A 13,037-nucleotide genomic window follows, 5' to 3' on the forward strand; every position below is an offset into this window, starting at 1 on the left:
AGAGTTAAGTCGTGATGGCCTGAATGTTAAAAAACTTTTTCAGCTGATCCATAGTGAAAAGCATAAATAAACAAATAACTTAGATCCCCTTGATATTGCTACCTCTAAGGTTTATTTTCAATGCTTTTCGGAAAGACTTGCAGGAAATCGGCAAAAATTGCGCCAATCTAACTATGAAAGTATACTATTTTTTTAGGAGGTGACCAGGCTGACTAGATGATTATGAGAATAGTTCAGGATAAAATTAGTTTTCCCACGGCAAGCTTTCTAAAACACGTGCCTACCAGATGGTGGTCAATAGGTCATGCTGCTGCAAGGATGGTGGAACAGTTGTCATCTCTTTTCGAGTACTTCACCGTCTATATACTCAACAGAAACTCCAGTCTTACGAACTCAAATATATACAAAGATATCATTCTTGTAATCGAAAAACCCATTATGAGAGAAGAGTGTCTTTGTTGACTGTTCAGACACTTTACTGCAATTTTCAGCGCAAAGAGTCTTGCATGAAATCTACAAAGAGATTTCTATATTGGCTGGATAAATGTTAAAACCCGATGTGACTAAAATTCTGAGGGATGAAATAAAGCTTTAGCCATTCGAAGGCGAAAAAATCTTTTGCCATTGCTGCAGACATTTGTTAGTGACGAGGTTGTTGATTATCTTCTGTCAGTAGACGAGTTAACCTAACGCTCATTTATACTGCACGTTTAGAAGCAAGACTATGTGGGAGCAATATATGTTCTAAAAGAAATTCTCAGCAGATAAATTTTGCAATTGTTAAAAGCTCAACTTCTCTTCGGGCCGATGAGATTTCTAGCCCGGTTTTTGCTCATAGTGCAGTATTTACTCCCGGAAAAGTTATCCATTGTAATAAAAAAGGACGTACTAGCATATAGCAGACAAATTCAAGCTAGCCGAGCTATTCGTACTTTCGCCGGAAGCCAGAAACAATTGACGATAGGTGGAACAAGATGATAGAAGGAGGAAAGTGTTCAAACCTTTCTGCTGTCGTAAAAAAAGGGCTTTTCCTATCTCAAACGGATCTGCCAGTGTTGAACGGGCATTTTTCTCTCTTGAAGAGAATTTCCTAGCGAAGATACAACTTTTATGAATAAGCAATGAATGCCAAATTATTTGCAAAGGATTGATTAAGCAGTTTAGGAGGTTGTCCACAGAATGTTCGATTGACTGAAGATCCTATAAAGCTGATTATTTCCGCTAGGAAGAGCTATGGTTTGTACCTAGAGCAAGAAAGAGCCTTTGAAGAAAAAAGTAGAAAAGAGCGGCAGGATTTGCAAGCAGAAGAGCTGCTGAAGGAGCAGCATCTCATGGAAACTTATTTGAAAAGACTTAGGGTAGAGACTTTAGAAAGGTCTCTAAAGAAAGAAGCTTTTGATTCGAAGGACCTGACTTCTGACGAGCTGCTTCAAGTAGGCCAGAACCGACTGAAGAATGGCAAGGTAAAGAAAGACATGGTCGAAGTACAGCTAACGCAGGCCATGAATGATGGAACCCTATCAATGTGCACTTTGAAAAAAAAAGAAGTAGGCTGTGTTTTTATTTTTTCTCATTGTTTCAATACTTTTTTTGTATTTGTTTTTATGCGTTGGGAGGCAAAAAGTGTAAATGTTCATAAAAATTATAAGAAAAAAAAAGAAACGGCTCTAGGGTGGATGAAATAGATATGAAAGCACGTTCCAGCCTTGACATGTTGACTCTTAAATGGCCCTTTTCTTTGTTATCGCTGGGGATGATCATTGTGAGATAAGTGCAAACCATCAATTTTTTTTCAAACCATTTATTATTTTATTTTTTTCATTTGTTGAAATTTGTGGACATCGTTGTCAAATTTCTGTTCAATTGATTTTTATTCTTTAGAGTAAAGTTTCGTTTTCGGATGTTCTCAGTGTTTTTTTTTTTTTTTCCTCCGTTGGTTTCTGAAACCAAATTTTGGGGCCAAAATGGCCTCTAGATAGGTCTCTAATTCGGAAGAAAATAGGTCTCTAAGTCTGTATTTTTTGCCTTCTGAACCTATGGCAGCCTGAATCTGTGACAACTTTTGAATAGACATGTATATAATAGACAATCACTTTCTGTACAAATTTTTTCTTCAATATTTAAGAAGAAAATACTTGATCTAGGTGAATAACACTCTCAAACATTTTCAGGAGTTCATATTTGGGTCTTATCCTAGAAGTTTCATTTAAATAGCGTAATTACTGTTTTTTAGTATTGTTAATATTGAAAAAAAGGAAATTTTTCAAAGATAAGTAAAGAGCCATATTAATACTTAGACGAACAATAAGAAACTCCTATAATAATTTAACTCAAAACGAACAGAAATTACTATCAAGGAATAAATGAAACCTTAAAATGAGCAGCAATGGAAACAAATAATCACATCAAACATAACAGACACTGATACATATGAGTTAATAAATTCTAAAATGACTAGAAATTAAAATGAATCTAGTCAAGCTTAAAACGAACGAAAGGACTACCAACGTTTGACTACTACCCTCTTCCAACTCCCCCCCCCCAATCCCAAGCCGTAAGCCTTTATTTTAACGGTGGGCTTTAATTTTTTTAAACATCGATGAAAAATAAAAAGTGAAGTCATTAAAAATCATTAAAATCATTCCTGGAAATCCATGCAAATCAAGATTCAAGATTTTATTTAACAGTAATTATTGTTTCTCAACCTTATAAATGTAAAAAAAAAATGTTTAAAACATTTTTTTTTGTAATACGCGAATGAAGCTATAGACTTTAGAAGGTTTACGGATAGAGGGGGAGGGGGTTGGATCTCTAGCCAAATTTTGTAGTGATTTTTGTTGGTTTCAAGTTTTACCAAAGTAATGATTTTTAAATTCTTCTCGTTTTAGCATTTGGAAATTCATCTATATCAGTATCTGTTACCCCTTTTTGATGTGACAATTTGTTTCAGTTTCTGTTAGTTTTGGATTTTGTTTATTCTTTGATAGTATTTTCTGGTCGTTTTGACTTTGAACTATTGTTGGACTTTATTACTGCTCGCTATAAGGTTTAATATTTCTCTTTACTTTTCTTTGAAACAATTAATTTTTGAAAATTAATTTCTGTTAGTTTTTTTATAGCGAAAGTTTGCCGTTGAAATCATGAATATTTCTTCTTCAAAAATAAAAGGAAAAATTCTAAGAAGCTTCGGATTACTCTGAGTTTATTGAGATCGATAAATAAGAAGAATACTTTGTATGATGAAAAGGTACGTCATACGTGCTATATAAATGAGCGAATTTATAAGAATTATCTTAATGCCCTAAACACAGACTCCTGCGAAAGGCTAGACAAGATTATTACAAAATGGAATTTCTGTATGTTAGGGTACATTTTCGTCAATTGTTAATCCTGCGTGGATTTTTTAAAACAAGTCTTTTAGAGTATACAACAAGTCCGATCAGGTAGATCGGAAAGAGTATCGGTTGGAGGAGTTTATAAGGATCTTAGGACATTGCCAGCGGCGGGTCTTCATCATTTTTCTATATTAGTGTTTATGTATAAATATTAAATTGTAATTAATTCAAGTAAAACAGACGATTCTGATGTGAGTAGTGATGCTATTCCACCAAGTTCTTGGCATGCACATTATTCGAAGATATTCTCCGTTTTGAATTATTCTGTTCCTAGAAAGTTTGGCGAAGCGTTTGTTAAGAGTGTCCCTAGATTTCTAAGTCAGCGCTTTGTTCTGCCTATATCGCGCTGTGAAGTTACAAATGCTTTGAATCATCTCAAGTCGAAATCTATTGATGCTGATTGTATCTCTAAAAAGCATCTAACTCCCCAATGTGCTGAACTTGTGTCACATCTTGTGCTTTTGTTTCAAATGTGCTTGGCGTCTTCTGTCGTCCCGGAAAGTTTTTTGTGTGGGAGCGTGACTTCAATTTTAAAAAGAGGTAAACTGCCAACAGGTTGCTCTTCTTACCGTCCAATTTCTATTTCTTGGAATATTAGCAAGGTCTTCTAGTATATTCGTTTACCTAGTCTAACTCAAAATATTTCTTTCTTTGATGAAAATCAACTTGGATTCAGATCTGGTGTGGGGTGCCAACATGCTCGTCGTGTCCTTTCTTCTATTCTGAGCTGTTGGGCGCTTATTCTCGACTTTTTCTGATCATTCTGTACTTTATTTTTCGGGTGTTCATTCTGTTCTTAAGCTAAAGGATTTGAAAAAGATTAAAGTTATATATTTCAAATTTTGCGAATTTCTTCTTTCTCTGCCGCCATGGACTAGAAATCGGTATCTAGTTAAAAATTTCTATATTACGGATGTAACTCAAAAGCTCGGTGACCTACACAAAAAGCTTTCTGCAAATGCATTTTGTAATATTGGCCCTGACCATGGTCTTTTACAGTTTTTTTCTTAGCAGAAATTAATTGCTAGTGTTTGTTAATGTTCTTTTTTATTTTATTTTATTATGTCCTCCTCAAAAACATAATTTCTATCTGTAAATCAACTACGCTGAACAAAATGGCTATCTCAAAATTTTGATTGGATGTGTTTTGTGAACTGGTGGGTGTGGAAGGGGTGTTAGTTGCCTTCTAATCACTTTTGACCCTTAAAAAGGGCACTAGAACTCTCAATTTCTAATCGAATGCGCCCCCTTTGAAGTTTATACGACGACCCCTTTCATATGAACTGTCTCGGGGAAAAAAATAAATAATCAGAGGCAACACTATAGCGTTGCCTATAGTAAAGACCATACGGCTCCAATGTTTTATTATTTTTTGTTTTATTTTTTTTCCAGAGGCACTTCATATGGAAGGGGTCATTGTAGAAACTTCAAAGGGGGCTCATTCGATTGGGAAACGATAGTTCTAGTGCCCTTTTTAGGGGTCAAAAGGGATTGGAAGGCAACTAACACCCCTTCCACGCCCACCAGTAACCCAAACACATCCAATCAAAATTTTGAGATAGCCATTTTGTTCAGCGTAGTTGATTTTCAGATAGAAATTATGTTTTTGAGGAGGACACTTCCCCCACAGTCTTCAGGACAAGGGTTATAAGTTATGCCCAGGGGGCATATAAGGTTTTTTATACAAAGCTTTGTCGTAGAAACTTCAAAAGGGACTCATTCGATTGGAAATTCAAAATGCTAATGCCCTTTTTAATAGTAGAAAGTGATTGGAAGGCATCTAACCCCCCTCTCATGCCCACCTTTTCTCCAAACACATCCAATCAAAATTTTGATATAGCCATTTTGTTCAACGTACTTGAAAGTTCTGGAAATTAAATGTTTGAGCAGGATACTCCTCCCACAGTCTTCAGGGCAAGGGTTTTAAGTTATGCCCTGGGGGCATATATCGTTCTTATGGAAGGAATTCTTGTATAAACTTCAGAGAGGGCTCATTTGTTTTGAAATTTAATGTTCTAGTTCACTTTTTCAGCGTCAAAAGATATCGGATGGTAACTAGCTTCCCAATCCCCCCCCTCTAAACCCTTTTTTTCCCAAATGCATCCGATATAATTTTGAGATAGGCATTTTGTTAAAAATAAGTTCAAAGATTATATAACAAAAATTCCGGTGTCGATACGACCCCCCCAAGGCCCGGGGGCAGGCGTAGTAAGTTATGCCATGGGGTCATATATGTGTCTTATGGAAGGGAGGCTCGTATTAACTTCAAAGAGGGCTCATTTGATTAAAAATTGAAAGTTCTAGTTCACTTTTTATGAGTCAAAAGAGATTGGAGGGCACCTAGCCCCCCCCCTACAAGCCCTTTTTCCTCAAACCCATCCGATAAGAACTTTGGGATAGCCTTTTTTTTAAATAGTTCAAAGATCATACAACGAAAACTCCGGGGTCGACACAGGGCCCGAGGGCAGGCGTTGTAAGCTATTCCCTGGGGGAATATATGGTTCTTATTGAAGGGATACTCGTGAAAACTTCAGAGAGGGCTCATTTGATTGGAAATTGAAATTTTTAGTTCAGTTTTTTAGAGTCAAAAGAGATTGGAGGGCAACTAGCCCCCCCCCCGCGCCACTTTCCCCCCAAATGCATCCAATAAAAATTTGAGATAGCCATTAAGTTAAAAATTGTTCACAAGTCAGATAACCAAAACTCAGGTGTCGTCACAACCCTCCAGGGCCCGGGGGCAGGCGGTGTAAGTTAAGCCCTGGGGCATATATGGTTCTTATGAAATGGATGCTCGTATAGACCTCAGAGAGGGCTCATTTGATTGAATATTGAAAGTTCGAGCTCACTTTTTAATAGTCAAAAGAGATCCGAGGGCAGCTAGCCCCCCCCCCATGCCTTCTTTTTCCAAACCTATCTGATTAAAATTTTCAGATAGACATTTTTTAAAAATTAGTTCAAAGATCGGATAAGAAAAACTCCGGTGTCAATACAACCCCCAGGGCCCAGGGGAAGCCGTTCTAAGTTATGCCCTAAGGGCATGTATGGTTCTTATGAAAGGGATGCTCGTATAAACTTCATAGAAACTTCATTTGATTGGAAATTGAAATTTCTAGTTCGCTTTTTACGAGTCAAGAGAGTTGAGGGCAACTACCCCCCTCGCCTTTTTTTCCCCAAACTCATCCGCTACAAATTTTGAGTTAGCCAGTTTTTTGGAAATTGTTCAAAAATTAGATTACAACCCCCCCCCCCCCAGGGCCCGGGGGATAGGCGTTGTAAGTGTTGTCAGGGGGGCGTATATGGTTCTTATGAAAGGGATGCTCGTGTAAACTTTAGAGAGGGCTCATTTGATTTGAAATTGAAAGTTCTAGTTTAATTTTTTAGAGTCAAAAGATATCCGAGGGCAACTAGCCCCCCCCCCCCCCACACACCCTTTTTCCCCAAGCCCACCCGATAAAATGTTTATAATAACCATTTCATTAAAAATAGTTCAAACGTCAGATAAGAAAAATTTCTGTGTCGGCGCAACCCCCCAGGGCCCGGAGGCAGTTTATTTTTCACGCTCCATTTATTTTTGTTCCAAGAGGCACTTCATATAGAAGGGTTCGTCGTATAAACTGCAAAGGGGGCTCATTGGATTGGAAATACAGAGTTCTAGTGCCCTTTTTAAGAGTCAAAAGTGATCGGAGGGCAAATAGCCCCCTCCCTTCAAGCCCATTTCTCCCAAATACATCTGAAAAAAATTTGAGGTAGCCATTTTGTTAAAAATATTTCAAAGATCATATAACAGAAACTCCTTTACGTATGACCATTTCGTTAAACATAGTTCAAAGGTCAGATAAGAAAAACTCGTGTGTCGACACCCCCCCCCAGGAACAGGGGCAGGCGTTGTAAGTATTGCTCTGGGACATATATGGTTCTTATGGAAGGTATGCTCGTATAAACTTCAGAGAATACTTATTGGATTGAAAACTGAAAGTTTTCAATCTCATATGGTTGGAAATTGAAAGTTTTCGTTCACTTTTTAAGAGTCAAAAGAGATCGGAGGGCAACTATCCCCCCTCTTCACGCCCTATTTTCCTCAAACCCATCCGATAAGAACTTTTAGAGATCCATTTTTTTCAAAATAGTTCAAAGGTCAGATAACAAAAACTCTGGTTTCGAAACAACCCCCAGGGCCCGGGGGGCAGGTCTTTTAAGCTGTTTCATTGGGCCGTATGTGGTTCTTATCAAAGAGATATTGCTATAAACTTCAGAAGGGGCTCTTTTGAATGGAAATTAAAAGTTGTAGTTCATTTTCTCAGAGTAAAGAAAGATCGGAGGGCAACTAGCCCCTCCTGCCCTCCAAGCCTTTGGGTTTATCGGATGGATAAACCTATAAAAATTTGAGCTGACCATTTTGTTAAAAACAGTTCAACCATCAGATATTAAAACTCCGGGGTCGATACAACCCCCAGGGCCAGGGACAGGCGTTGTAAGTTATACTCTGGGTATATATATGGTTCTTATAGAAGGGAGGCTCCTATAAACTCCAGAGAGGGCTCATTTGATTGAAAATAGAAAGTTCTAGTTCACTTTTAAAGTGTCAAAAGAGACCAATGGTTAATTAGCCCCCCACCACGCCCTTTTTCCCCAAACCCACCCGATAAAAATTTTGAGATAACCATTTTGTTAAAAATAGTTCAAACATCAGATTTTTTTAAAGTTTGGTTTTGAAATAAGGAATTTTCAAAACTTGAAACTTTTTGCAATCAAAAACGGACAAAAATTAATTAAAAAAAAGCTTTCCGAAAAATAAGTTCACCAAAGAAAAGTAAAGGCCATTTTAAAACTTAAGCTCAGTAGATACAAATACCTGTTAAAATTCCAACTCAAAACAACCAGAAATTACTATTAAAGAATAAATGAAACCCAAAACGGACAGAAATTAAATAAACAATCATAGCAAAAACATACAACAAATAATACTATAAATGAATAAATAGATCTTAAAGCGAGTAATGCTTAGATTGAATATGAAAATCAAACTTAAAGCGAAAAAAAAAAAAATTTCCTATTGAAGCATAAATGTAACTTAAAACGAACATAAATTAAATAAACAATCAATGCAAACAAACATACAATAGATATTAATGTAAATTAATAAATAAATCTTAAAACGAGTGAAACTTAAATTGAATATGCAAATCAAGCTTAAAACGACCAAAAATCTCTACAAATAAGAGTTTGGGTATCACCTCATTCTCTCACTGTAAAAGTCTAAAACCTACTGCGTCACTGGCGCTTAACTGAAAAGTATATGCGTCTTGAACGGTCTTGGAAAGTATAAACAACATCAAATTGAATATTTGATGTATAATGATAATAATTGTTGAAAGATCCATCAGTTCAAGAATTTATGTCACTTTAATTTTATTTTTATGTTCAATGCTGTAAGAACTGGAAAAGAAAATATTTGTAAAATAATTCGTTTTCAGTTAAGCGTTAATGACGCAGTAGGCTTTTGGTTTTTATTTACAGTTAAGGAAGGAGGCAGTATCCAAACACTTTTTTGTAGTAAACTATATTCGTCTTGAACAACTTTAAACAGAGCTAATAAATTAAACTGAATATTTGATTTATAATGATATTAATTGCTGAAAACTCATCAGTTCAAAATGTTACTATAATTTTAAGGTTTGTTTTCAATATTAAGTGCAAAAGAAAATATTTTTCATAGAATTGGTTTTCAGTAAAGCGCCAATGACTCAGTAGGTTTTAGACTTTTACAGTGAGAGAAGGAGGTGATACCCAAACTCTTGTTTGCAGTGATTTTCGTTCGTTTCAAGCTTGATTTGCATATTCAATTTAAGTTTCACTCGTTTTAAGATTTATTTATTAATTTACATTAATATCTATTGTATATTTGTTTGCATTGATTGTTTATTTATTTCTATTCTTTTTAAGTTTCATTTTATACTTCAATAGGAAAATCTTTTTTTTTCCTTTTAAGCTTGATTTTTATATTCAGTCTAAGCATTACTCGCTTTAAGATCTATTTATTGATTTATATTATTACCTGTTGTATGTTTTTTTGCTATGATTGTTTATTTAATTTCTGTTCGTTTTGGGTTTCATTTATTCTTTAATAGTAATTTCTGGTCGTTTTGAGTTTGAATTTTGACGGGTATTTTATCTGCTGAGCTTAAGCTCAAAATTGCCTTTACTTTTCTTTGAAAAACTTATTTTTCGGAAAGTTTTTTTTTTAATTAATAATAATAAAACATTGGAGCCATATGGCCTTTACTGTAGGCAACGCTATAGCGTTTCCTCTGACAGGGATCGGCTGCAGTCACTTTTTGTCACTTTTGTCACTTTTTTGGGGACCTGTCACTTTTTGTCACTATTTCTGTAATTTTTTCACTAAAGTCACTTTTATCGACGTTTCGGACCTAATTTTTTGCTGAAACAGCATGTTATAGTTGTTTGTCGACTGTGGCATAATTCATAAAAAAGGTAAGTCTTTTTTTTATAGTTTGGACTATATTTCAACACGCACAATGTCTATGGCTGTGATAAACGTGGTTAGTGTGTGTGTGTGTTAAAATCTAGGCTCTTGCAAATAAGATGATTGATTAAATTAGTTCTACCGTACCATAACTGCCTATGGTTCTTTTCAGGCCGTTGGTTCACTTAGCATCCATTCTTGCCTGGTTACTTAGCAAATGGACAGTTAGGCCGAGATTCCTTCTGTATATTTTCAGTGTTAGCCAGTTTCTTTGATTTTTGACCGTTTCCTGCAAAAGGCATGCATGCCCGCAGGTCTGAGGACGTCAAAATGTAAGATTAAATTCGTGTTTTTATTGGTTTTGTCAGTTTGTATTTGTATTAGCTTTATGTGTTTTCGAATTCTGTCCTAAAACCCATTCTTATTTCAGGTCGCTGTAAATAATGGGCAAGACAAAATTTTTGAAGAGCTGGCTTAGTATGGAAGACGGCGCTGGGCATAAAGTCAAAGAGTCGTGCACAAAAGGGAGTGACAATGACAGCTCGTTCTATTGTAAAGTTTGTAAAAAGACACTCAGCTGCTAGAAAGGGTTCCAGGCCCTTCTTCAACATGGAGTCACACAAGATCGCAATAAGAATGCTTCTGTCATGTCAAACCGGCATCAGTTGAGAATCCCTGCATCATCTCCAACCAGAAACCTCCCAAACTCACAGACTGACGATAGTATACCATAAAAGAATGTGGAATTGCTCCGCAAGTAAGATGGAGTATCAAGGGTGGAGATAGTTTCGGTTTTAAAGAGTATTGCTTGTTCTTTTGCTGCAGTTTCATGTGATCATATTGCCGAGGTGTTCCGAACAATGTTCACCGATGCTGTACCAGAAGGCTTCTCGTTAAATGCTTAAAATGACATACTTGTTGATGGAGGCTATTTATGCTTAGTTTTGAGAAATTCTAATCGAAGACATCTAGAATTCTGACTTTATGCTGGAATAGTATGAAGCAACAAACAACGGTGAGGTAGAGGGGCTTCAAATAAGAGTTTGATGCTGGTCAAAAGAGAAGAAACAGATTGCTATTCGGCATCTTCGGACGTATTATGTGGAACATCCAACCAGTAAGAAAATCCTGCAGAGTATTTAAGATGAAGGACTTTCTTGAGAGACTTGAGAGATTGCTAATGCTTGCAAGTGATTGCCCAGCAGTCAATAAGAAAGTGTTGTTAATTGTAGACTCAGAAAAGAGAAAAATGTATTCAAATGCCTATTGAATATTGGAACCTGAAACATTCATGCAGTGCATAATGCATTCCTGAAAGGGCTACAAGAACTCGGGGAGGATAGCTCTGATATGATCATCGCTGTTTACCACTCTTTCAACGGATGGCCAGCTCGTTCTGACGATTTCAGCCAGTGCCAACGGAAAGTTAAAGTTCCTCAGCATAAGTTTGTGAAGCACGTCGCCACGACATGGCTCACCATAAGGGAAGCAGCAAGCCGCTTGATCAATCAGTGGCCTGCATTGACAGAATATTTCCTAGAATTCTTACCAAAGAAAAATAGTCTGAAGTATCTGATGTCAAATGCAAAATATTTGAAAATTGTAAGTTGGCTAAAAAAGCAAACAATGAAAGCCGAAATTGAGTTCATTATAAGCTCCGCAGCAATTTTCACGGCTTTTACTGGTGTATTTCAACGACTGGAGCCGTTAATACATGTAAAAAAAAAAAAGGTAAAGGATGCGGCACTAGACCCTTAAGGTCCAAACCGGCGGTGCTGATCTCCGTTTCGTGGCCCTTCAGCCAGGAAGTGCAATGGGGGGCTGGGGGCCAGCCAACCTAATACATGTGGTACACTTTGAGCTGAGACGGTTATGCACAGTTCTTTTGGGGCAGATTTTGCCGGCTGATGATGTCAATCTCCGGATCCTCGGTGGTTTTGAAGGCTTAGATAGTACTGCAGATGTTTACCTACAGCAACCCTTGCGTTATGAAAGGGTCATGGCTGTCCTGGATTCTTCAAAAGTTATTCTGAATGACAGGATATTTTTTTTCCTGAGAATTAAGAAGAATATAAAAGCTGATGTACAATACCTGCGGATAAATAGCCCTGTGAACAATGAGTTTTTCCAAAGCCTTGCTTGCCTAAGCCGTCCCAGTCCAGATTGCCAAAGAGCGAGTTGCAGTGATATCCTCCACATCGCGAGAGAACTTCCATTCGAGACGGACATCGAGCAAGTCCAGGGAGAATGGTTGTTATTACAGTCAGATCCCGTGCCGCCACCCACGGAGAGTACTCGAATCGACAGCTATTGGCAAAAGATCCTGGAACTGAAGACACCATCTGGTGAAACCAAATATCAGTATATCAGTCCTTAGGTCGGATTGTCCGGGCAGCTATGTCGCTCTGTCATGGAAGTGTAGACGTAGAGAGAGGATTTTCTTGGTCAGCTCTGCTGATGACTTGCCTTCAAGCGCGTACAGTAGAGCGGACACAGAATGCTAAGGCTTTTGTTGCGGATGCGCTCCGTGACTATGAGAACTGACCAAAGCATGTGCTGATCACAAACAAGCTGCTTTGTCTGGCTAGATCAGCTAGAGTCACCTATGAGCCGTATCTTATTGAGTAAAGGCAGGAAAAATCAGAGCGAGAGAAGCTTGAAGCTGAGAAGAAAGATGCTGAACAAGAAATCCAGGAGATGGCATGGAAGAGGCAAAAAATAGCGGACCTAGAGTAAGACATTGTACGAAAAAAAAAGATGGTTAAGCAGAAGAAGGAAATAGCTGATACCCTTCTGAGAGAGGCAGGAGAACGGTTTAAGACAGCTGTGGAAGAGACGGACTTCTTGAAAACCGGTCTTGCTCAAAATATGCCGGAAGTAGCATTAAAAGCTGGCTCCGAAGAAAGGGAAAGGGCAGATAATGCTGAATCGGTTGAAGTACTTGTTCTGAAGAGGAAATCTGAACTAATTGATTGTCTTTCAAAAAAGTCAAAGAAGTGATGACATAATATCCAGTGGTTGGTTATACCTAGTTGTGGCAGATGCTTGTTTTTTTATCGTTTTGTATAATTAAATAAAATCAATTGAAGAAAAAAATAAGGATTTCCGCCTTTCTGTCCGTAACTTCTCGGGCTCTCATAGGCCAGTGTCGGTCTCTC

The 13,037-nt window shown here is 37.3% G+C and overlaps 1 protein-coding gene across 1 annotated transcript in view; it reads left to right on the plus strand.

The window, feature by feature from the left end:
* LOC148954019 (type-1 angiotensin II receptor-associated protein) overlaps positions 1–13,037 on the plus strand; it is a 43,947-nt gene that overhangs the window by 18,511 nt on the left and 12,399 nt on the right. The window lies entirely within an intron of this gene.

This window comes from Artemia sp. Qi Xiang Cuo, chromosome 3, assembly GCF_049724085.1.
Source record: "Artemia sp. Qi Xiang Cuo chromosome 3, ASM4972408v1, whole genome shotgun sequence".
NCBI classification, from domain to species: domain Eukaryota; kingdom Metazoa; phylum Arthropoda; class Branchiopoda; order Anostraca; family Artemiidae; genus Artemia; species Artemia sp. Qi Xiang Cuo.